General features: G+C 37.6%; 1 long non-coding RNA gene across 1 annotated transcript in view; it reads left to right on the top strand.

Annotated features, from left to right (window-relative positions):
• The window catches only part of LOC147571869 (uncharacterized), a 131,302-nt gene that overhangs the window by 69,764 nt on the left and 34,888 nt on the right, over positions 1-26,650 (top strand). The window contains exon 4 of the long non-coding RNA XR_015246896.1: positions 8,162-8,188. This is a non-coding gene — a long non-coding RNA (uncharacterized LOC147571869). The remainder of the gene's footprint in view (positions 1-8,161; positions 8,189-26,650) is intronic.

Here is a 26,650-nt window from a genome sequence, read left to right as displayed (position 1 = left end):
AATTACTTAATAAACTCAGGCTTCCCCCTTCAATGGTTTTATATAACACAAGGATAGATTTTTAGAACATATTCAGAATTAATGCCACTCATATCTGAGATCAAAGATGCCTAAGTAGATCTGGTTCTACTGAGTGGTATTGGGAAATCTTGGTCAAGCATTTTTCTAGAACAGCTGAGCCTAAGTTCAAACCCAGGGTGGAGTTCTCAACCAAATCAGACATCATGATTACATTCATAGAAATATAAACCCTAGGGACAGACCCAGAAAGATAAATAAAATTACCATATAAGGGACACACCCATGAGCATATGCAAGTTGGTGGACATTGAGAAATATGACTATAAAATTTCAACAATCCTGGTCATCAAAAATGCCGAGTAGAAGAATAAGGATATTCCACTTTGTTCATCAGATTTGAAAGCTAAAACAAATAATGCCCAATGCTCTTAAAATTGTAGTGAGAGAGATTGTCCTTAAATATTGCACATGAGAAAGTAAACTTTTCTACCGTCTTTTAAAAGGCTATTTCAAAATAGGAATCAAATGCCTCAAAATATATATGTAATATATATTTTTTGATACAGTAATTTCTTATCTGTGATGCTGTGCATGAGAAATGTACAGAAATATGTGATTGTAAAATTTATAATACTGAAAAAAATTGAAAAATACCTAAAAATCCACATAACTTAGTAATAAAGATAATGTTTTTGAAACTATTTCCATGGTATTTAAATTACTCAGGGTGCAACAACGAGGGTGAGCTTTATGACTTTAGCTATATTAAAACATGTGAAGAAAATATCTAAGAATGAAGTTATTTCTAACTAATGGGATAATGAGTCATTTCTATTTGAGTATTTTTTTAATATTCTGCATAGAGCATATAATCAGGAAAATTATAGTAATTTTTTAAAAAGGATACTTAGTGCTCATCTGTAAAAACATCCTAAAATATATGTGGAGAGACACAAAAAAGAAAATTATGGACGTAACAGGCTATAAAATATTGGAGTAAGTTGGGTTGACTTTCCCAGAATTGAAATTGTTCTTTTCTCTCATTAATTACAAAATTGCTTTTAAAAAAATGCTTTCAGTTTCAAATACCCAGAGAGCTCAGTTTGAGGTACATTGAGTCTAAGGGGAAAACATTTTTAACAAGAAGAAAAGATGTCATTTTTTAAAAGGGTGGTTTCAAATGGGTTTGGCACAATTGAAAATGTGTCTTTGAAATGTGTTTAGTATTTCCAGACAAGGAGGAACTGTCACCTCACATTGCTTGTGAATCACTGCACATCTGGTCCTCCTGCCCTGGGACAAGAACTGCAGCAGGAAAAGTAAGACACTAAAAGACAATGGGCATTGCTTTGCAATCAAATCTCAAGGAAGATTCTTCTTCCTTCCTTCCTTCCTTCCTTCCTTCCTTCCTTCCTTCCTTCCTTCCTTCCTCCCTCCCTCCCTCCCTCCCTCCCTCCCTTCCTCCCTCCCTCCCTCCCTTCCTCCCCTCCTTCCTTCCTTCCTTCCTTCCTCCCTCCCTCCCTCCCTGCCTCCTTCCTTCCTTCCTTCCTCCCTTCCTTCCTTCCTTCCTTCCTTCCTTCCTTCCTTCCTTCGTGCTTGCCATGTTTGAAAAAAAAATAGCAAATGATGTTTCTCCATTCATGGGAACTTAACACTGCAGCCTGATGTATTACTCTGTAAGCCCTGTTCAGCCAACCCTCCGTGGAGGTGATGATAGGTTTTCTATTCACTTAGTCAGGTGAACTCACTCAGTTCACCAACTTCATCACAATTTCTTTGAAGGTTTCCCTGGCTTATTTGAGTGTGAAAACCTAGAACTGGGCACCTTCCTTGCCACTGAAATGCCACAATTTAGACCAGCTAAACTTTAAAGGTCAAGAAATAAAAGGTTCAGAGCAGCAGTTTTATATCAGTAGAAATTACTGGTTTAGTTAATGGTTTCGTTGTGGGGTTTTGGGTTTTTTTTTCATTCTTGTAATGTTTTTTGGAGTAACAGTCACTCTTTTTCCTATGACATAGGCAACACTGAAAATGATTTTCTGTTCGGGCTGGAAGTGTTCAGTACCGCTCAGGGTAATGGTATCTGTTGGCATAGAGAAAGGCCAAGTGAGGTGGAATGGAAAATTTATTTTCCCTTTCTTTGCAATCCCGCCTTCCTGTTTCCCTCCCTACTGTTGGGTGTCTCATACGTAGTTTAGCTTTGCTCTGCTTCATATCTACTCATTTCAGAAATAATTGTTTTCTTTTGGGGGGACTTTAAAGATGAAAGAACATAGCTTGTCTTTAAAACAAAAACAAAAACAAAAAAACATGAGTTCTAATTGTCATTTTTTTTTCTTCTTTTCCTTTCTTTCTCCCTTCCTTTCTATTTTCGATCACACACTAATGAATTCCTATTATATGCCTTGGCAAAGAGCTAGATGCTAGGAATATAAGAGAGAGGGAAGAAAATAATATGTCCATAATTTAATTTTAGTCCAGCATAAAAAATGAGTTGGAGAAAGATAAAATTGAACACAGAAAGTCCACTTGGAATTCCTTTGTAATAATCCAAAAAAGAGATGATTGTGGTCTAAACAACAGAGGTAGTATATATCATGGATTATTTAAAAAGGAATTAAAAGCAGAATCATGAGGACTTGGTAATTGATTGTAGGTGTTGAGGAAAGGAGAAAAAGACATTCATAAAGACTCTGAGGGTTATAGCTTAAGAAACTGAAAGATTGATGGATGGCACTCATTGAAATTCAGAAAACAGATGAAAATACAGTTTGTGGGGGGTAGGAATATGAGTTCAATTTTGGGAATGTTAGGTATTGAGAGTTTGATCAGATATCCAAATGGAGATACCTAATATGAAATTGAGTATAAAGGTCTGATACTCAGCACAGATATCTGGACTATAAACATATGGTTCAAAACATAAACATGACTGAAGTCGTGGAATATATAAAAGGAATATATGGAATCACCCAAGGAGAATATATAAATTGAAGGCCTAGGAGAAAATCCAGAGAAACTCCAAGGAAAAGGTTCATTTCGAGAAGACATTAGTGTTCAAGAGGCTGTTGATAGTTTTGTCAAACTCAGTTTGAGTGGTACGGTGGAAATAGGACCCGGATGGCAGGATGTTGAGAACCAAATAGCCCAATACACTATAGAATCTCCATCAGTTGATTCACAGGTGTTTTTTGGACAAATTTAATTATGATAAGCTAAATACTCTAAGTTGTTTGGAAAGAATGTGGCAAGTGCCATTTGTGCTTGACAACAAAAGTATCCTTGTCTTCTTTTCAGTTACTATTTTTAAAAATTAGGTCATTTGGGGGGCACCTGGGTGATTCTGTCAGTTGAGCATCCAACTCTTGATTTCAGCTCAGGTCATGACCCCAGAGTTGTGGGATCAAGCTCCTCACTGGGCTCTGCACTGAGCGTGGAGCCTATTTGGGACTCTCTCTCTCTCTCTCTCTCTCTCTCTCTCTCTCTCTCTCTCTCTCTCTCCCCCCCCCCCTTCTCTCTCTCCCTCTACCCCTCTCTCCCACTGCCCCTCTTCCCCGCTCACGCTCTCTCTCTCTCTCTCAAAAAAGATTAGGTCATTTTAATTCTTTGGATATTTCTGATGATACAGCCTGGTGAGGGGAACAGATTAGTTAATTAGAATTTTACTGTGCTTCTCAGTATGGGCATTTGATAAATTTCACAGTGTATAAAATAATTTGTTTCTGGGCCTGTGAATAGGAGAAAAAGGAGAATAAATAGTTATTTCTTTCTACTGGGGATGAGATAAGTGGTATCCTCTAACTGAAATAAAATATTCAATTCTAAAGTACAGTGAATAACATGGAGTTTACTCTGACAGAATAAATATATTTGATGGACAAAGATTGATAAACAAAACAAAACACACAAATTGAGTCCCACGTATAAATCATAAAGAATATAGTGCTTCTTAAAGAATAAAAAATAATCAGTGGTTATTTGTTCTTCTTCTTTGAATAATAAATATTAATACAATATGGTTGAAGTAAATTTAAGTATTTAGTTTCGAAAGATGGCGTGGGAATGTGTAGTTAAATGGAGAGTATGGCCAGCTGTTTCCTCAGGATAGAAATATCCCAGAAGTAATTTAAAAATGCTTCTACTTTTACACAGGAAGATTTTGGAGGCAAGCTCACTTTATGATTACTTTTGAAATTTCATGGATATTGAAATCGTTCCAAAATTGGCTGTAAGTTTTCAAAGAGGAACATTTGCATTCCTTATAGAATTTAGAATCTGTCATTCTTCAAAATATTGGTTGATGATTCAGAAAGGGTACATAGTCCCCCTTCTTTACTTATACAATGGGTTTTATCCAAAAATCTCAAAGTACTTTATACAAATTAACTCACAGTCCAATCCTTTTAATACTTTGAATGAAGATTAATGAGACTCCTATTCCACATATGGTAACATGGAGTTTCTGGAAACCTTGGATGAAGTGAATGAGACATGACATAGCTGCCAGCAAGTTTGCAGATGAGCCAAGAATAGCAAACAAGATTTCTACTTAACTGTTTTAACCACCAGACCCACAAAAAATCATAGATATTAAATAATTAAAACAACAGACTAAAACATGGTCTAGAAGAGAAAGTTTTTTACTCCAAGTCTGCCTGTGTGTAAATTTGAACAAATCTCTCCATGTTGATGGTCTTGGTGGTCTCATTTCCCTCTCTGGGTAAATTGCTTTCTAAGAGTCCTTCTAGAACTTATACTCTAATTCTCGGCAGACCTTACTCTGGACAAGAGGTCTTGCCTGAAAATAGAATGGTTGAAAATATTTGTGGAAATAGAACTACGAGATGTTCTGGCGCATCTCTTCATTCTTCTCCTGAGCAATATTTACGGAATTCTGCCTCAGAACTACCTCTTGTCCCTTTTAAATTACCATTTCCATCACTCCTTTCTGACAAGGTCAGTTACAAGTAAAGCCAGTTATGATATTCTCTAGATCATTACATAATTAGCCTCACTCTCTATCCTTTCCTCCAGGGATAAAAACAGGTAAATAAGAGCAGAGTGGTTAAGAAGGAAGGTTCTGGAATCTTAGGAGGAATAAATCACAGCTCTGCAATTTAATTGGTGTGTGACTTCGGAGAAAATACTGAATTGATCCAAGCTCCAGTTTCTTCATCTCTGAGATGGGGGAGATAACATACCACTAATAATAGTTTTGCAGGGGAGTAAATGAATATAAAGAATGTAGCATACCTGATATATAGTAAATAGCCTTGCTTCTCCATCTTTTTTTTCCTTTATTTTTTTAAGTTTATTTATTTATTTTGAGAGAGCAAGAGAGTGAGAGTGGGAAGGGGCAGAGAGAAAGGGAGAGAGAGAATCCCAAGCAGACTCCACACTGCCCGTTGCAGGGCTTGAACTCACGAACTCGAGATCAGTGACCTGAGCCAAAATCAAGAGTTACATGCTTAACCAACTGAGCCATCCAGGCTTCCCTTTTCTTACTTTTTGATAGATACTTACCCAGACCCCATTGTATGCCGTCCTTTGTTATCACAAGCTAGAAATCTAGGAATTTCATTTCCCAGAATCTATTACCATCAGTATTCTGATTTAAATCCTTTAATGAGATGCATTTATGTGAAATTTTGAAGGCAGAAAATAAATAGAAATTAATGTAACTCCTTCCCCAGAGACAGGCAGGTGCATCAGCTTTGGTAATAGACAAATATGAGGTTTAACCAGTGGCTTTAATGAGAACCCCTAAGAATTACCATTTTAATGCCACAGGTAGATGAGATCATTGGCAGTGGCCTCCAGCAATTTCAACATCCTAATTTCTTGAAGGAAAACAGTAGTTTCACCTACATTTCACTTCTTCATATCTTTCAATGCTTTTGTAAGCACCTAATTTTCTAAATTAAATGCCTTCCACCTTGAATGGTTTCCGTTTTCTCGTTTAATTTCTGATTCAATTCTATCAGAGATTACTGAGTAAGAAAGATAGGAAAAAATAATAGTAACAGTAATAACTGTTAACATTTAGGTCTTTACTCAGATTATATCTTTTTAGTGAGCGCTTCCTAACTACCTAAAATTTCAACCCTGTTCTCATCTCCCGGCTCTTTGTAAATCTCCTTGGCATTTTTTTCACGTTAAAAAAAATAAGAGTGATCTTATTTATTTTGTTTGTTGTATTTTCTTTCTGGAAAATTTAGCTCACAAGGCTGTGTTTTTTGACCATTTGTCTCATGGTTGACTCTTCAGCTCTACAAAAAAAATCTGGTGCTTGGAAAATACCTGTTGAATTAAGGAATGGAATGTTTATTATCTATCAGACTTTATGCTAAGTGCCATATGTATATTATCTTATTTCATCTTTCTAAATAAATCATTCCAATGGCTATTATTATTATGCCAGATTTACAAGAGCAAAGACATAGCCACAAAAGTGCTGGAGCAAAGGTATGAACTCAGACTAACTCCCAAGCCTATGCTGATAACCATGATTCCATGTTGAGTGAATACCTGCTCTTTTTCTAGTATAGAACTAGGTACTTGATATTGTCTTGGAATTCCATGAGGATACCGTGTGCTATGTATATTTATTCCACTTATAAAATGAGAAAATTGAACCTTATGGAAGTTAAGCGGTTTTTACAAGGTGATATAGCAACTTAATGGCACAGCTCAGATCCTCTTGGGTCTGTCTGCTACTAAAGTCTCAGGACTGTGCATCTTACCAAACTAGGAAACATTTTCAAAGATCATCAGAAGCTTTCCTTTTGAATTCAGATAAAACATATAAAGAAAAGTCATGTTATACATACTTCCCATGAGTAAAACCAGAGAAATAGCTTTAAATCTGCATATACTTTTATTAGAACAGACACATTTTAGTACAAGGGAGGTCTTCTTGTCAGATGTTAATATAATCTTGGTTATAGCATATTATTTTCATTAAGCAGTAACTGTTTCCAGGGTGTGAGCCTATTTAGCTTATAATAGGACACAGTGTAAATACCATGCCCCCAATTCCAAAGCTCAGCAAAAACAAAACAGCTGTCTAATAGGAGGCATTTTTATAGGCTGAATGAACAGCTCACATTGTTATGGAAAGGCCAATTTTATGAAACCACACTTTAAAAAGCAAGTTGGGCCCTGCCTAGTCTCCTTTCCTTTGTTAGGCCAAAGAAGAAGGATTAAGATGCAGTCAGCAATATCTCTTAGAATGTCTCTGGTTATGGATGTGTCCTTGGAAGAGACCCTGCCATCCATTAAGTAACCATATAAACATAGGAGGGAAAATTTAGCAAAACAGAAGGATGAAATGCTTGAAATAGACATTGCAATTTCCATTGTAGGGGGTGGGGGACCTTATTGTACAAAGCAGTGACTGCAGATGGCTATTCTTTATTGACTGGAGTCACTCATTTGCACGCAAGAGGAGGATGTAATTTGGAAATGAGCTGTCCGTTCTCTCCACTATTCCATCCCCTCCCAAGATTCACACACTTCCAGTCATTAGAATATGTTAACTTGGAACTTGAGGATAAGAAAAAAAAAATTTATTCATTAAATGCACATATGCCTCATTCTTCACTTTTGTAGACCTAATCTGATGCAGTCGGGTTTTAGCTCGTCTTTCCTTCTGCCATTCTGCCATGGTCATGTTTTTAGCCTGACAATTATTTCAGTTGTGGGGATAAAAGATCTTTAGTATACAAGAAAACATTTTTTTTCCCTCTGTGTAGCAATACTGTTGTTGAATGTGGTCATGTCTTTGAGAATATTTATGAGATAGAAAATTGAAGTAATTAGGAATATAAAGTATAGTTTAGTATCTGGATTTATAGAAAGTATCTTAGCCTGAGAATCAGGAGACCTAAATTCTGACCTTGGATGTTCCACTAATTAAGAGTATAACCTCAGATAATTCATTTAACCTTTCTGATCTTCAGAGTCTTTTTCTGTAAAAGATGGAGACTGTCAAGTCCTAAAAGCGTATTATATTATCTTTTCACAAAAGAGAACATACAAAGAAAAAAATCAAGATTTAGACAAATTAAAAGGTTTATTTAACAAGTCGTATTTTTATGTAAGTCAACAGAACAATTTATTTGTTTTTTGTTCATTCCAGGTCAATGAGGACTACATGAAGCCAAAGGTAGGATAGTTTATCTAACCTAGTAAATATTAATAATAATAATAATAATAATAATAATAATAATATCTGAGTTTAATTATGTGGACAGCTTAGTAAAATCAGGTGAGTTTGGGGTTTTGTAGACTTTATGTTCTTATTTATAACTACAGGCAGGCTTTATGATGTATGGCCCATATATTTACCTCTGGGAATTGAGAGCTAGAATCTTTATTTGTTCTTATAAAGGACTAACCATCATAATGATGGGATGGAACTTAACAGAAGAGGGCAAAGTGGTACATAAGATATTCCCCCACTGGAATAGAGTAGTAGCTAAAGCAGATTTTGAGGGCCCTGAAATTATATTAAATGTTTTTAAGTTGGTAAAGCCATTCAAATCAACTGTACTTATAGGAGACAATGGTTTGGCAAACCAAGATTTGGGAAGCAAAAGATATATCTCTGACAAGGTGAGCTGTGACTTGTCTGTTCCTTAACTCTTTGGCTACATCCAAAAAACATGGCAGCTTTGAGCTCAGAGAAATATCTAAAGGGATAGATGGCAATAAAAATAACCACTGTATGTACTACATTTTTGTAAATTGGTCTTTTTGAATTTGTTCAATGGTTTGGAACAACATAGGTGGTGTATGATGCTAACATGGCTTCTCATACTTTGGCATTAAGAATTGTCCATGGTTCCCAACTGGTGATAATGACAGGATGTATTTGCACAGTTTAGACTTCAGTTGAATACTTTCTTTGGAGGGAAACTTTGGGCAGTTTCCCAGGTTTTATTGTTTTTTTTAATCAGTAAAATGTGCTTTTGACTTGAGGTAAATTAATTTGTGTTATTTCGCTACAATTAAATGCGTCCAGCTTGGCAATTATTTTCCTTCTCTTTGAAAAAAAAGCATTTCTGTTTGTTTATTCTTTCTTTGTAGCTCAGAGGAAACCCAATCCACTTTGGAACAAGGCTTTTTAAGACATGGATATAATTTGGTGATGAGATAGATCCACACTATTCCCATGACCTTTCCTACTTTCACTGCCTCCCTTGTGCATACATTTCATCAGAGGTGGAAATGTAAAACTATACAGTCAGTTATGTGTTAGGGGTCTCAAAAATATCTACACTAAGTACTCTTTTAAAATCCAATTTGGCAACATTAAAATATGCTGATTTAAGGGTTGCTAAAATGTACCAACATCACACAGCCATACAAAAATATTATAATCCTTGTAAAGGAGTCAATTACAATAATTTTTTAGGAACATAATTTTTTTGTTTGTTTTTAGGTTGCAAATATTTTATTTACTTTTTATTTATATTTTTGTTATTTTTAATATAATTTGTTGTCAAGTTAACTAACATACAGTGTATACAGTGTGCACCTGGCTTCGGGGGTAGATTCCTGTGATTCATCCCTTACATACAACACCCAGTGCTCATCCCAACAAGTGCCCTCCTCTATGCCCATCACCCATTTTCCCCTCTCCCCTGCCCCCCCGTCAACCCTCAGTTTGTTCTCTGTATTTAAGTGTCTCTTATGTTTTGCCTTCCTCCCTGTTTGAAACTATTTTTTCCCTTCCCTTCCCCCATGGTCTTCTCTTAAGTTTCTCAAGTTCCACAAACGAGTGAAAACATATGATGTCTGTCTTACTCTGAATGACATATTTCACTTAGTATAATACCCTCCAGTTCCATCCATGTTGTTGCAAATGGCAGGATTTCATTCTTTCTCATTGCCAAGTAGTATTCCATTGTATATATAAACCACATCTTCTTTATCCGTTTATTAGTCAATGGACATTTGGGCTTTTTCCATAATTTGGCTATTGTTGATAGTACTGCTATAAACATTGGGGTACATGCACCCCTATGAATCAGCACTCCTGTATCCTTTGGATAAATTCCTAGTAGTGCTATTGCTGGGTCATAGGGTAGTTCTATTTTTAACTTTTTGAGGAACCTCCACACTGTTTTCCAGATCACTCAAATAACTTTTTTATTTCTAGATTTCATTTGAGTTTATCACAAATTTTCTCAAAGTATGTTCCTTTAGGAACATATTTATTTAAAAATATGTTTTTATTTAAAATATCTATTAAAAAAATGTTCCTAAAGGAACACACTTTGAGAAAGCTTGTGATAAACTCAAAATGAAATCTATATTATATTTAAAAATATGTTCCTAAAGGAACATACTTTGGTAAAGCTCTGATAAACTCAAAATGAAATGAAGAAATACATGAGTTATTTGAGCGATTCAAATAGCTCCATAACTTTACCTGTGTTTGTTTTATTTTTATATTGTCAGAATAGCTTTGCTTATACCAAAATATGCAGGAAGACTAACTCAAGGAATTAATAACTGAGATGCAGTCAGGTTTGTTCTTAACCTTTGTAGCTTTATGGAAGAACGCAATGGGAAGTGGGAGACAGCATGTCCTAATAGAGACTCCAGTTGGTTAACCATCATAGTTCTTATATTTTTTGTTCAATCACTGCCTTTAATTTTAATTCATACAATGAACTGATTTAACACCTATAACATCTGAATTCCCCATGGACATGTAACGTCAGGCCACTTTCTTTCCAGATTGAAGTCACAGGATCTTTTTTTAATTCATTTATTTAAATTCAAATTAGTTAACACACAGTGTAGTATTGGTTTTAGGAGTAGAACCCAGTGATTCATCACTTACATATGACACCCAGTGCTCATCCCAACAAGTGCCCTCCTTAATTCCCATCATACATTTAGCCCATCCACCCACCCACCTGCCTTCCAGCAATCCTCAGTTTGTTCTCTGTATTTAAGGGTCTCTTATGGTTTGCCTTCCTCTCTGCTTTTATCTTATTTTTACTTCCCTTCCCCTACGTTGATCTCTTTTGTTTCCTAAATTCCACATATGACTGAAATCATATGGTATTTGTCTTTTGTCTAACTGACTTATTTCATTTAGTATAATAGAATCTAGTTCCATCCATGTTGTTGCAAATGGTAAGATATATGCCACATCCTCTTTATCTATTCATCACTCAATGGACATGTGTGCTTTTTCCATAATTTGGCTATTGTTGATAGTGCTGCTATAAACATTGGGGTGCATGTGCCTCTTTGAATCAGCATTTTTGTATCCTTTGGATAAATAAATAGTAGTGTAATTTCTGGGTTTTTATATAACATATCTCCTACTATAAATGTTTTTCTGGGCCTATCTCTGCCACTACGTAGTAAACCTCAAATTTTATCTCTACACCCTCTCGGTAGCACTTTTATCATTGAGAAAGAGCAGGATAGGAGTAACAGACTAATTCATTCCAACATTTTTTTTTTACAACAACTCTTTCTATTCTTCAGATGAAATCTTATGTGGAAGCCTGGTAAGAAAAGTTAAATATTTTTTTTAAGTAGCATTGTTTTAAAGACACAGTGGCTCCCTAGCAGGTGGGAATGGGGAGCTGAAACCAAGACTCTGGATAAGCTAGTTAAAATAAAAAGCCTTAGCAGAAATGTTCCCTAAGGTTTTGACTATAAACCTTATAAATTATGTTTAAATATGGCAACAAATACTATGTGAGAGAACATATATATCATTTAGTTTAGCCTGTAACGCATATGCTTTTAGTACCTAATCAAGAATGCCTAATCCAGAGATCATCAATGAATGTGCTGGTTGGGGATGAAAAGTCTAGAACTGGATTTGGATCTCAGGAAGTTTATCCTCCAGAAGTGGTAACTTTGTTTAGCTACTTGTATTTGGATCAATCACTGCCACTTTGATAATTAATATACTGGATGTCAGAAATGGCTCATTTATTGGTGAAAATAGCAGATTGTTGACAAGAATGATTAATGTTAAAAATGAGTCCTTATTATGGAAATGTAAATATTCAATGTGTGTGTATTAGCTAAAATATTTAGGAGATACTTCCCACACATGCATGAACAAAAAGAACTCAAGGAGGGTTTGTAGCCTACACCCTTGGAAAAGATGTCCTAATCTAAATCCCCAAAGATTACTGTGTCCAGCCTTGGATTCTGGAGGATTCTGGTTGTTTGATTCAGCTGTAATGGTGACAATCCTGGCTCTGGAATGTTGTTACGTCTGCTTCTAGAATATTGCTCTGTCTTCCTCAAGTGAATTTTTCTTGCAATTTGTGAAAACAGTATTTAAAAGGATAGTGAGTTAAGACTTCCTCAAGCCAATGAACAGGTTACGTAAATAGTTTTGTTTTGGCTTTCTAAGCATTGTTTTGTTTGTATTTATGGCAGAATTTAGACTGAGACCTCATTTCATTATAACTAATAGCAAGGCTGTAGGTGGAGTAGATATTTCTGACTCAACTCAAACCTCATTGTTGGTCACTAGCAGAGACAAAGTAGCTCTTCATAACCAAGTTGGCTCAAGTCCATTTACCATCGTCTCTCATGGCTTTAAACTTCTTTAATTCAAAGAATAAAAGCATAATGGGAAAATATTTAAATACCCCCTCAAATGTCATTATTTGACCCTGATTTAATCATTTGTGCCTGTGATATTCCTGAAATAACTTGTTTTGGTTCCAAGCGAACTTAAAGAATTACCTGACAACTACTTTTGAAGCATTTAATAGATACTGTTTACTACAGAAGAAAAATATATGATCTTTTTACTTAACAACTTTAATATTTAATTGGTGAGACCAGATATTTATATAGAAAAAACTACTTGTACACTATGAGGAAGTATATAGTGAATGAAAAAAAATGATAAGAAAATAAATACAGTAATAATTCAAAGAGAGAGATAAATCTGTGACAATTGTAACCAAGGAAGATATGAGTATTGAAGCAGTTCTATCATATGCTTGAGATTTAGACAGGACTTAATATAGGCAGGAAATTACTCTAAGAGCCTTTGGGAACAAAGACGGGTTAGACTGAACTCACGAATTCCTCTGAAACGCAAGCTAAAGAACTCAGGTTCTAAAGTATTTTTGGTATATTTTTCTCCAATAAATCCCGTTCGTTCTGGGAGGGATGCAACCTAATACTTTCTGAGAGCATAGAAACCTGGCTCCGGCAGAGTGTTCCTGGAAGGGCATTATGCTTCTGTGAGATTTAGTAAATGAGGAAGATAAGCCTTCACACCACAAGGGCCGGCAGGAAGTTCATCCCCTTCTCCCATTTTTCAGGTACTTGCTAGGAAATAACTTTTGGTCATTTGCCCAGAACAAAGTAAAGGCTGAGATCGTGAAATTAACCTGGCCAGTGTTTTCCCAAGATAGGAAGCTAGCATTGAAGTTAATGAAGGGTCAGAGGGCGAAACTCAAACACATCCTCCCCTGACAGACTGACATTGAAATTTCAAATGTTTGTGAAGCTCACCTCTCTTTCCTCCCTGTAACCCATCTCCTTCTTCCACCTCTCCCTAATCTCTGTTTTCCTATGTCATTAATCAGAAAAGTCTGATTCCACCGGAAGTAGATGGGCAGGGTTGTAAATTCTTCCATGTTGCAATCAAACATGCAAAGAAAAGTGACTTCTTTATTTCTCTATAGCTAGTTTGTGAACGCACATCTTAGTAAGTAGATGACTTGGAGAGATAACTTTATTCCAGGTGGATTTATTGCATCTGGGTATTCTCACTGTGATTTAAAAATGTAAACTATTTTTCTGCTAGGGTGGCTTAGGTAATACACAATATATCAGAGTTCTGGTGCTTTCTCTCTTTCTCTTCAAGAAAACAGCTGAGATTATGGAAGGGAGGGTAATTTACACCTTATTTAACACGGTTGTGTTAGTTGGAACCTTTGGGAGGCAGATGCTGAAATAACAGGAGTTCAAGGGGTTTATTTGGAGACAAAGCCCGTGGAAACCAAAAGAAGGAGGAAACAGGACTGAACAGGGAAAGCCTTCAGGCTGCAGATGTGGTACCTGTGAAAGGCAAGAGGGGAGGAAGCAGGACTGGGTGGGAAGACTGCATGTGGATACGGCTGAGTCCCTGCCAATCCAACAGCAAACTCTCGAGGAGAGTTCACTGTTAGAGGGTCTTATGCTGGGCAGAAATGGCCAGGCCCGGGTACCTCTGCTACATTTGGTCATTACAAGGAACTACCCAGAAGAAAGTGCTCTTGTCTCAAAGGGCAAGTGATTCTGAAGTCCCAAGGAAACTGTCAGCTGACTACCCGCTCTACAACTAACGAGAGAATTCTATGTTGAGCTGAGATCTGAGGGGCACACTTCCAAGTTCTTTGGATTCTTGGGTTTTTATTGGTCCTGACAGATGACACTACCAAGGGGCAACTGGTGCCATTCCTAGGGAGTCTGTCTCTCTCTTCTAATGAGGCTGCCATAACTTGGGTTCTTTTCTTCTCTGCCTTGATCAGGACTTATCAATCTTCCCTGGAAACTTGGCCACACCTTGGCTTTCAGTATGCTGTGACATGGTCTGGCAAGATCCTCAGAGAGCTGTTACATGTCCTTTACATGTCCTCATGGTTGGGGGGGGGGGCGGGGAGCCCAAGGGAATCCCTGAATACATAAAAACATGGCAGCCACAGAGTTGCCATTTAAGACACTGAATGCCATGTAGAACATGAATTTGAACTTTTTTAGTGCAAGCCTGCCCCCAAGTATTGCACAGGACATTCATACAAAAACAAACAAACAAACCCAAACAAAACTAACAGGCAAAAATTCATTCATTGATGCAAAAGTCACTGCAACCCAGTGCCCTGTATTTTTATTTGCTAAATCGGCCAACCCTGGTGAGTGCCTGTACATATTTAAGCTCAGATTCTCCCCTTATGTAATCACAGTGAATCATCCTACCTGGTGCACCACTCCAAGTTGGGAGAGAATAGCGTTCCAGGAGCTAGGTTTCCAATGTCCAAAAACAGGCTGAGCTAAAGCTCTTCTCCCCACCGCCGACTGCTTTGCCTTTCTCAGATTTTGGCCTGCACAAGGGAGTTTGGGAGTCACTTCTCATCACCTGAAGCCCTCCGTTCTCTTCCTCTCCTACTTGACACCATTTATTTGGATTAGAAAGAGTGGGCTTTGGGCTCTCCATTTCCTATTTTTCAGAATCTACTTCTGCCTATACCTAGCACTGTAATGTGGTGAGTGAGCCTGCCTTTTGCTAGATTCAAAAGAAATTTGAAGTATTAGAAAATCCTTCCTTGTTCAACAAAGCCCAGTAATTATTACTTTTGTCATGCTAAACAGATCAAGAGTATCACATTTATTCACTTATTCATTTAGTATTTATTAGATACATACTATGTGCTAAGCACTCTTCCGCTAAGACAGAGAAGTAAACAAAAAAATGAAGTTACTCTTCTCATGTAGCTTAGAGTGTAGAGAGTTTAAAACTCAAAGCTGATAAAGGAAGCTTTGATCCAGGCAGTACCTGCCTCCCCTTCCTCATGTAAATTGCCTCAAGATTCCGCTTTGGTGGTAGATTACAAGAAAACGGAACATCATGTGGGGCAGGTCTTGGGGGCATAAAAAATAGAGATTTGATATTTGGGAAAATATGTGAGTTTCAGAGAAATAAGCTCTCTATATGGGTGTCACCAAATCCTTTGTCTGTGAATAACAAATGCAAGATATAATTAAAAAGGGGAGGTGTTTTTGTTTATTTAAGTAGGAATAGAAACAAATGGGGAATGTTAAAGAAAACAGAGGATCCATAATACTTGATGGCAATAAAGCCTTCAATAATTGTATTAGATGCCACTTCGTGTCACCACTACCATAAATGCCCTGTAGAATTTTTAGTGTGTTGTATTTGGCTTTGGCTCAGTTATCAAATGATTTACGCAGCAACTATTTGTTGGTCACCTACTATGTGCTAAGGAGAGTGCAAGGCTCTGGTGACATAATGATGTATGAAGCATACTCTCTACCCTCAAAAAGCTCAAGTAATAAGGAGGAGGATGTGCAAAATTACCAAAATAATAAGAATATGATGGAAATATGGAACAAGGCCATTTAGTAGCACTGTTTGCTTAGTGAATTCAGAGCAATCTTCATAGAGGTAGTAATGCTTATGTTCCAATGTAAGTTCAAAACAATTTTCTAGCTGACAGATCCAAGAGTGAATGGCATTCCAAACAGGATTAGACTTTCTATTGACATAGGACCTGTAAGTAGCTCTGTAATCACAAAGAGGTTATCGTGAGGGTTTTGTGTATAAAAAAGAAGATAAGCCACTTAAAGAGCTTACAATTTTCTATAAGCGCTAGATAGCCAAACACAAACTTTGAGCAGGGAGGTAGTATAGACATATATTTTAGAAAGATCACTCAAACAATTGAGTACTACAATTCTTCTCAAACCTCAGTGGCCATCTCAATCACCCAGAGGGCTGGTTAAAACACAGATTGCTGAACCCCACCTCCAGGGTTTCTTATATAGCATGGTTAGGGGGGACCCGTGATGTATACTTGTAACAGGTTCCCAGGTGATGCTGAAACTGCACATCTCAGTGCCTCCAAAACTCCAGGATGGAGTCAGGCAGGACCAAAGGAGGGGCCACAGTTAATGCCATGTCTCTTTCTTCTTTCTTTCTTTCTTTCTTAATTTCTTTTTTCTTTAAGTTTTTTTAATGTTTATTTATTTTTGAAGGAGAGAGAGAGACAGAACATGAGCAGGGGAGGGGCAGAAAGAGAGGGAGACACAGACTCCGAAGCAGGCTTCCTCCAGGCTCTGAGCTGTCAGCACAGAGCCCCATGTGGGGCTCAAACTGGCAAACCACGAGATCATGATGAGCAAAAGTCGGATGCTTAAACCGACTGAGTCACCCAGGCTCCCCACGATGTCTCTTTCTTATAGAATATTTTACTCAATCTTTTCAATAACCTTTTTTGAAAGTTAATCTTTGCTATTTCCCATCAGTGAACATTCTCTAGGTTGTAGTCCATTTTCCAAAGAAATGCATTATCTGCATTCTTACGAGACAGGAAAAAAAACAGGGGAAATAAGGAAAACTGTATCGTGGTTCAAAACAAGTTTTTTAAAGTGAGGCATTCTCTGCCCTCCTTTTTGTGCCACGGAGAAATGTTGGGCCTTAGCTGTTTCATGAGAAACAGCAGCGTGTACAATGGCTTTGGAGCCAGACAAACATCTGTTCATATGAAACCATGAGCAGGTCCCTAATCTGCCTCAGAATCAACCTCCCCATCTGTAAAATGTAGCTAGGAAGCCTGTCCTCTCAAACTTAGTGAAGCAATAAATGAGATCACAGAAATTCAATGCAGATACAAATTAGGCAGGCAGATTATAATGACTCCCCTCCTCTTTTTGACCTAAATAAAACTAAAGTGTGTGCATGTGCTCATGTGTGCAGGTGTATGTACGTTCATGTACATGTGCGTGCATACGTGTGTGTGTGTGTGTGTGTGTGTGTGTGTGTGTGTGTGTGTGTGTGTGTATACCCGCACTGGAGGAGAAGATAGATTGAAGTCGGCAGAACTAGAGGCAGGGTCATAATTAGATGTAATTACTCTTTTTTTATGGATAATTTTTACTGCATCTCCCCCCCAAAAAAAAAACTTTTAGAAGGTTAATCTCTGCCATCAGTGAAAGTTCTTTAGATTATAGTTCTTTTTCCAAAGAAATGCAACATCTGCATTCTTAGAGGTCAGGAAAATACATGGAAAACATACAAATAAACATTTATGCATATATATATATATATATATATATATATATATATATATATACGTGTGTGAGTATGTGTTTTTTGTTTTCTTTCTTTTTGGTACTGTAAGGAGCGAGCACTTATAGTGGGGGAAGCAGCAGCAGGGGTAATTTTTGTATTTCCCCTCCCCACACTGCCTGTGAATTCCCTCCATGTTTTGACTTACCTCTTAGCTTTCTTGGGGTTAACTGTGCTTAAACCATGAAGTCAGAAAATGATGTCAGCCCCCACCCCCACCCCCCAGGAGCCCCTGCACACACACCATGCCTGGGCTCTCATCTGTCCCGGGAACCTAGAAGACTCTTTGTTCTTCTGGGTGGGTGGGCTCCTGGGAGGTCATTAGAGCCTTAATGACCCTTGCTTTGGAAGGACAGTATACCGTGCCTCATGGTCACTTCAGGACACTGGCTCCCTCACTTCCCATCTGCAAAGATACCCTGGTTGTGTGAGCCTGGAGTGCGAGGCTGCTCCTCACATTATTCGAAAGGGAAAGAATGACGAAAACCCCTTGCACACGATGCAGTTCAGCCCTGAGAGTCTGGCTCTTGCCAAGGACATGTCCCCCACAAATGCTTACCGCACTTCTGAATATTCCCATTCAGAACCTGACATGCGAGCCACATTCAGTTTTCTTGATTGCTTCTGGATGTCATTAGTTGAGGCATTTTTAATCAGATAATGTCATGCATATTCCTATAAGTGATTCTGCCATTGAGGAGCTGGTTAAAAACTGTACAGCAAAAGTCAGCCAATTATGTAAGGCAGCTGTGATGTGGTGGAAAGAATACTGGAATTGTGTTTCTAAAAAGCTGGTTCAGTCCTAAATCTGCCCAGTAATTTAGCTGAGTGAACTGGGGCACATTATTAAATCACCTCATTTTCTTCTCTTTAGAAGGGCACAGTGATTGATACTTCCATACCAAGGCAGACTCAGTGAGAAAATATATGGGACTGTATATTAGGTAGTATATCATAGGTGATGTATTCTGTATCATATATGATGATTATAGACATAGAAATTATATATATAATAGAAATAGAAATATATGATGATTATAGAAATTACAGAAATTATTACATCACCCACCCTGTACTCTCAAACTCACTATGACCACCTAATCCCAGCCACAATTTCCTCTTTTCTGTTAGAAGCGCAGTAATATTTGTACTACTGTGAAGATTCAGTGAGAAAACATACGTGAAATGATTTTGTAAACTCTAAAGCATGGTATATACATATGACTTATTACTTTAATATAAGCATAATATAAAATTATATATTGTGTTACATAATATATACAACATATTATTATGTACTATGTATTATATATTAATAAACATTAATATGTGTATTGTTTTAATATATATGATTATGTATTTTATTATATTATATTCGTGTACAATGTACATATAATATGCTATATATAATTACATATTAGGGTATATTATTCATACATAATTACTTATTATTTTTATTTGATATTATTATAAGCTAAGTGTTTCAGACAATCTGACCATGGGATGAGGCAAAAGTAATTTTAAAGTAGCTTTTAATTGAAGAAAATTTTATTATTGAAATATAGTTGACATACAATGTTATATTAGTTTCAGGTGTGCAACGTTGTGAATAGAGAATTCTGTACATCACACAATATGCTCATCACGGCAAGTGTAGTCATCTGTCACCATGCGATGTTATTACAATATTATGGACTGTATTCCCTATGCTGTACTTTTTATCCCTGTGATTTATTCACTTTGTCACTGGAAGTTTGTACCTCTTAAATCCCTTTATTATTTTGCCCATCCCCCACTCCCCCTGGCCACCACCGGTCTGTTCCCTACATAGCTTTGAATTTTTTCACAGTAATACTCTTGATGAGAGAAAAATCTAGAGGGTGGCCATACTCAAATACGTTTAGAAACTGTATGACGATGATAATTTTACTCATTGTAACAGAATCTAATGAGCAAGGAGATTTCCAGAATCATTTTGTTGTTTCTTGCGAAAAGTATTATGAAATGTAATATTATAAAAAACCTGTTCTTGAATAATTCCTATCACTCATAAAGTCGTGAAGGTGGGTTAAAATGAATTAGTTCTAAAAGAATTTAATTCATGTGGCTCCGCCTCTTGACTCATCTTCAGTTTGAGGAGACTTTGAAATTAATTATCCCTTACACTTATCATCATCCACATGTGATGTGATATTTGAGCATGTGAGCTCTTTCTACTTCCTAGGCCATCTCTTCACCATCAAGGCACATCAACAAGTGGCAGCAGGGGACTAGAGATCCTCTGTCAGGGGAAAGATCCACTCATTGTCGGGTATTATTACCAACAGAACATCTCTATGACAACACTAACAGAAACTATTAAGCATTAAAACTAAACTTTGCATAGGTTTCTACCATCCATCCGTTTGCAGGAGCCAGAAGAAGAGACATCGTCTTTGACATTTTCTCTACTTCACCTCAAGTCAAATTTATTGCCAAGGCTAGTCAATTTCTCTATCTAGAAATGTACATAATCACCCTCTTTTTTCAACCTCTAACCCCCAGCCACTCATCACCTCTCCTCTGGTTTACAGCGTCACCTGCTGGATGTTCTCTAGCTTCCGCTCTGTTCCTAGTATACAGTGATCTTTTCACTGTAGGAGTGGGAGTATGTCTGCCCTAACCTCCACTCCTTCCCTTCACTCTTCCCAATCCCTATAAAGGTTTCTCTTTATTCTTGGGATAAAACCCCTGCACTTTGTTCTTCCTCGCTCTGTCCTCAGTAATCCTTACTTTTCCTAATTGCTTCTGCTTACCAAGGTCCCTTCCCTCCTGTCATCCTGTCTTTGAACATGCTCCTCCCTCTGCCTGGAATCTTTCCCACCCCAACCCCCTTTATATCTGACTAACATCTATTCGTCCTTCACATGGCCATTTACATCACCTCCACTGCACTACGTAACTACCTTAGTAACTCTGATTGCCACTGGGTTTCATTTCATTAGTTTCTGTTGCTTATAGTGATTAGAGCTATAGCTCTAGCAATTAGACTATTCCTACTCACCATGAAAATCCAGCACAAAACAAAAGGTCTACTTGGGACCTCCTGGACAAGTCAGGATGAGTTGGTTTAGCTGGTGTGCACTCAAAATTGTGTTTAAAAATGAAGTTGAGGATTAAAGTCCTTTTGTTCAATGTGCTGTATTCGTTACAAATCCCTAATTAAGATCTTAGGGCACCTGGGTGGCTCAGTCAGTTAAGCATATGACTTCAGCTCAGATCATGATCTCCTGGTCGGTGAGTTCGAGTCCTGCATGGTGTGAGCTCGAGCCCCGCTTCAGATGAGCACAAGTCCCACTTTGGGTGAACAAGAGCCCCGGCTGAGCCTTGCTTCTCTCTCTCTGTCTCTCTGTCTCTCCCTCTCCCCTCCCCCCACCTTTCATGAGATTCTCTCTCTCTCTTTCTTCCTCTCTCTCTCTGCCTCTTGCTCACTTGCACCCTCTTTCTCTCAAAAAGAAGAAAAGATCTTAAATCTGTCTTTTTCCTTCAAATTAGCAGATAAAATATTTTATTCCCAAAGTTAATTGCCTTTGTGTCATTTTCATAAATTTCCCCAACTGGAGTTTCAGTTTCCTAGTTGGTAGAATTCATTACAAAGTAACTTTGAAAATAAAATCTAGTGTTTTTGAAGGAAGGAGTTCATACCCCAGTTCTACTATTTACTATATATGACCTTAAGGAAAAACTCAATATGTTCTTCCATCTATATATTCCATCTATATTAATTCCAAATTTACAGGATTATGATAGCAATCAGATACAATCATGTATATGACTGATGGTTACCAGAGGGGAGTGGGGGGCTGGTGGGGGAGATGAATGAAAGAGGTAAAGGGGATTGAGTACACTTATCGTGATGAGCACTGAATAATGTATAGAATTATTGAATCACTATATGATATACCCAAAACGAATATAACACTGTATGTTAACTATACTGGGATTGAAATAACAAAAAAAAATCTAAAATAGTATCTGCCATAGAGTTGATGCCCAATGCATTTACGTTTCCCTCTTCAATTAGGAGGGAAAGAGTGAAAAGTACTCTCTTTTCCTGTGTTCATTTATGAGAACCATGGCTGTGCTTCAGGAGGGCGAGCGTTTCTCTGAATTGTCCACTGTCAACCTGAAACCTTTGCGGTTTGCAAAGAAGTCGTCGTATGTCACTTCCCAGAGAATACTTCAAATAAAATCATGCGTTGGTTCTCTCAGACATATATAAAATGGTTTTGTGCTTTTTGGTGATTTTATGAGTAGATGTTCGGCATTCATCTAAGACATTATAAGCAGTATGGGGCCGAAGGCCATGCGCCAGCTGCAGGGAGAGCGAGCCCCGGTCTGCTCCAGGTGAAAGCCCCATGCTTTTGTTTCCAAGAGACTTCAAGGGAAGGTTCCGCTGCAGTATTTATTTGGTTTATGGTAACCTCTCAGATGTACTGCATCTGCTTTGCAGTAAAGGATGTGGGGCTCCCTTCTGGTAACTTGCTGCCTGCCTGCCGCAGACAACAGACATGTTTGTCCTTCTCAGCTTTGATCTTTTTTGCCTACTATCTAAATGAAGGCTTTCTTGTGCCTTCAAAGCTAAAGTGGCTCGTTTGGCTTCTGGTTACAAATAGCACTGCTCCTGCTGCCACCAGGACTCCCTTATCTTTGCTTCCATTCTAGCTCCTGTAGTTGGAGGGTTGCAGGGAGCCAAGATGAAGTACAACTACCATGTGTGAATCAAGTACAGCGAACAGGAGAGGGAACGGGTGCCTCCCGGGTGAGCGTGCCTGGAGATTGTATTGATCTGATGGCGACATCTGGGAGTTGAGGGCTGGGGGGAGAGAGGGGCGAAGGAGACCAGAGGAAGAAATGGCGTTCTTAAAAGAATGTGTACCACTGAGGCTAAGGACATGGATGCCAGATTCAGATAGCCTAGGCTGTAAACAATTATTGGCTGTGATAAATCGCACAAGTTGCAAGGAAGAGTGATGATAGGATTTGTCTATCTCATCTTGAGTATTAGATGAGAAAACACAAATGAACTGCTTAGCACACCACTAGACATGGAGTAAGGACTCAGTGAATACTACTTTCGGTCATTCATAGCAGTGATGTGCATTTTTTATTATACTACCTAGCGTCCAGATGAAGGGGTTTCTCTCATTTCCTCTCTGTAGAAATGGTACTGATTCATTCAGATGTCTCTTTCTGGGAATACTCTCCCAACAGCCTTGTCATCTAGTTGGTATTGATGTTTGATATTAGACCTACACAGAGACTGCTGTAAAGAGTTATTTAGGGGCGCCTGGGTGGCTCAGTCGGTTAAGCGTCCGACTTCAGCTCAGGTCATGATCTCACCGTTGATGAGTTCTAGCCCTGTGTCAGACTCTGTGCTGACAGCTCAGAGCCTAGAGCCTGTTTCGAGTTCCGTGTCTCCCTCTCTCTCTGACCCTCCCCTGCGTATGCTTTCTCTCTCTCTCTCTCTCTCAAAACTAAAAAACATTTAAGAAAATTTTTAGAAAAGAGTTATTTACTCTCTTTTATTTATAATTTGAGTATGAGACAGATAACAGTCTGCATTGAATTGGTTATTTGGTTAATTGGCTAGTATGGGAGAGTGTAAGCTCCATGAGGTCAGGGCCCTGGTATCACCTGCTCCTGCATCCCAGCTGCTCCTACAGATACATGATCATTAGGAGCAGCATCCTATAGTGACTAAGAGCTCAAGGCCACCATTCACTAGCTGTGCAAACTTGAACGTGCTGTAAGAGCTCTCTCTTCTTCAGTTTCCTCCTCTGTGAAATGGGAATGATTGAATGTGATGCTTAAGTCAGCATTGAGAACAAAATGGGACAAATCATGTAAAGTACCTGACACATATATTCATTGGCCCAGAGTTAACTGTTGCCAGTATTGTAATACATAGACAAATGACCTGAGTCATAGAATCCTGGTAACTTCTGTGCCCTTTGACACGGAGGAGTTCCTGTTTTATTTTTTATTTTGCACTATATTTAACTTACCAGGTTCACTGTATCTATTTAGAGGGAGAAAGCACAAGTAAATCCTAAATAAATAAGTAATTAAATGAATGAACCGTAAAGATGGAGGAATTTTCAGATGTGTTTATGTGTAAGTGAAACTAGAATATATTCATGATTTCTGAATGTCACTACATTTCACTGAGTTTCTGTAACAAACAGGACTTCTCAGCAAGCTTTAGTGACTGCCTTTACAGTCCTTGGTGTGTCCTCTACTGTAATTCCAATACTTTTAAATCTCCCTCCTCCGAGGCCCTGAGGCCCTCTTTTCTGAGCTCTGCTTCTGCCAATGTGCGGTGTTATTTCAGAACTTGGTTAGCACTCGCAGCAGAGAAGCAAACAGAATATGCCTTAAGCTTTTGCCTTTTATGTCATTCCACCCAGCAAATTGGCCAGATGAGGTTTTCCCTCCCATGGTAAGTCGTTTTTCCCCTCCTCCAGATGTTTTGCAACTTCATCTCATTACTATCATATACCATATATCAGATTGGTAAATATATAGTGTCCTGATTTGTCTCTGATTTCTTCCTAAATATAAATGAGTGTCCTATTGTCATTAAATATGGATTTTTATACTGGATTTTTTAACCATAAAGATCTAAATAAAGCAAATTCTTATTATGTTTGTTTACATTTGCACACTTTCTTAAGATAGCTGATACTAGAGAAGATATTAGAAAAAATAAAAAGATATTTGATAATAAAGACATTAGAAAGATTTAGAAATAAAGAAAGATTTAGAAAGAAAAAAAGAAAGAAAAAGAAAGAAAGAAGCAAAGAAATAGAGGAAGGGAGAAAGGAAAATAACTTTCCTCTTGCTTTTCAAGGCAAAATATGAGCTCACATTTTCCATAGTTGTTTAATAAGTCTGTGGGTATGATATAAATTATATGTCATCATTCCCTATATCAGTAGTTCTCAAAAGTTTTTGTTCAGGACTCTTACATTTTAAAAAAAAATTGAAGACCCTGAAGATCTTATGTTTGTGTGCGTTATACTTACTGATATGTACTGTATTCAAAAATTTGAAGAGATTTTAAAGAATCTTATTTATTAATTTATTTTAAATAATAATAAATCCATTATATGTGAACATAATCTTTTGTAATTAATAATTAATATGCTTTCCAAAATAAACAACAAAAAAAAAGGTTCAGTGAAAAGCGTAACATTGTTTTACATTTTTCCAAATTAATCATGGTTTAAGAGAGGAGAGCTGGATTCTAATATCTGCTTCTACAGTGTGTTACTTTTGGTTAAAGTGTGTGAAAAGAATCTGGTCGCACACAGATATATACTTGGAAAAGGGAAGAAAATTTTCATAGCCCATGTAGATAATTGTGGATGTTCTTCTTTGATACTACATCAAAATTCTATAGGTTTTATTTCCTTCACAGTTAATTGCAATGTGTAATCTAAAACCAATTTAAGGAACTATTTGTACTGAGTATACTTACAAGACAGTGAGAGGGTTAAAAGAGAAATCATGTCTTAAAAATGCTATAAAACTAATTTTGTTCTTGAGGATCTCCTGAAAGTGTCTTAAAGGTACATATGCATGCCAAGACCATATTTTAAGGCTTATTTATTTATTTTGAGAGGCAGAGTGGGAGCGGGGGGAGCGGCAGAGAGAGAGGGAGAGACAGAATCCCAAGCAGTCTCCATGCCATCAGTGCAGAACCTGAAGATGAGGGGCTCGAACTCATGAACTGTGAAATCATGACCTGAGCCAAAATCAAGAGTCAGACGCTTAACTGACTGAGCCACCCAGGTGCCCCCCGACCACATTTTAAATACCACTGCCATATACTACCTTAAATCCTTATAATCTTAATTTAGGAGACAAAAAAAAAAAAACCCAGCATTAATGAGAAAATTATGCAAGAAACTGTTAGGTAACTTACCTAACCTTTGTCCAGTTAAGTCCAGACAGAACGAAATTTAAATTCAGTCTTCCTCTTTCATCTCTCCTATACGACATATTCCTTCCAAAAAATATGGAAGTGAGGAACTACAGAGGCATAATTTGATTTTTCCTAAGGAACCGTAATTCTTGAGAGATAAATTGGATTTTATAGTTACTGAGCATCAAATTCTAGAACGAACATGACTGACCTTTTAGCATTGCTATAAAATCGCATTGAGTCAGAAGATATTTCAGTGTAATGGGAAACAAATTCCAGGGTGAAATTTAAATTTTTTAAAATATTTATTTATATTTGAGAGAGAGAGAGAGTACGTGAGCAGGGCAGAGGCAGAGAGAGAGGGAGACACAGAATCTGAAGCAGGTTCCAGGCTCTGAGTTGTCAGCACAGAGCCCGATGTGGGGCTCAAACCCACAAGCAGTGAGATCATGACCTGAGCCAAAGTTGGACACTTAACCAACAGAGCCACCAAGGTACCCCTCCAGGGTGAAATTTAGGAAGGAACAGAGGAGCCAAAGTAGGAATATGAAAAGAAAGTTTGGAAGAGGTCAAAGAATAGAAAATCCAGTCTATAACTGAAGCTCCAAACAGGGGCAGGGTCAGAGATTAATGTATTCACCCATGTCAAAGGAAAGCTGTCATTTTCTCCTACAGGACCCAGAGGAGATGGATGTGGAGGTGACTGAATACCTATCTTTTTAATGATTTCTTTGTCCTCCTTGTCCTCTAACTATGCCCCCATTCCAATTTTTTATTCCAGGCCAATGAAACAGGGTTCC

This window comes from Puma concolor, chromosome F2 (genome assembly GCF_028749965.1).
Source record: "Puma concolor isolate L17-30 chromosome F2, mPumCon1.1.hap2, whole genome shotgun sequence".
Taxonomy (NCBI): domain Eukaryota; kingdom Metazoa; phylum Chordata; class Mammalia; order Carnivora; family Felidae; genus Puma; species Puma concolor.
This window is presented reverse-complemented; position numbering and strand designations above follow the sequence as displayed.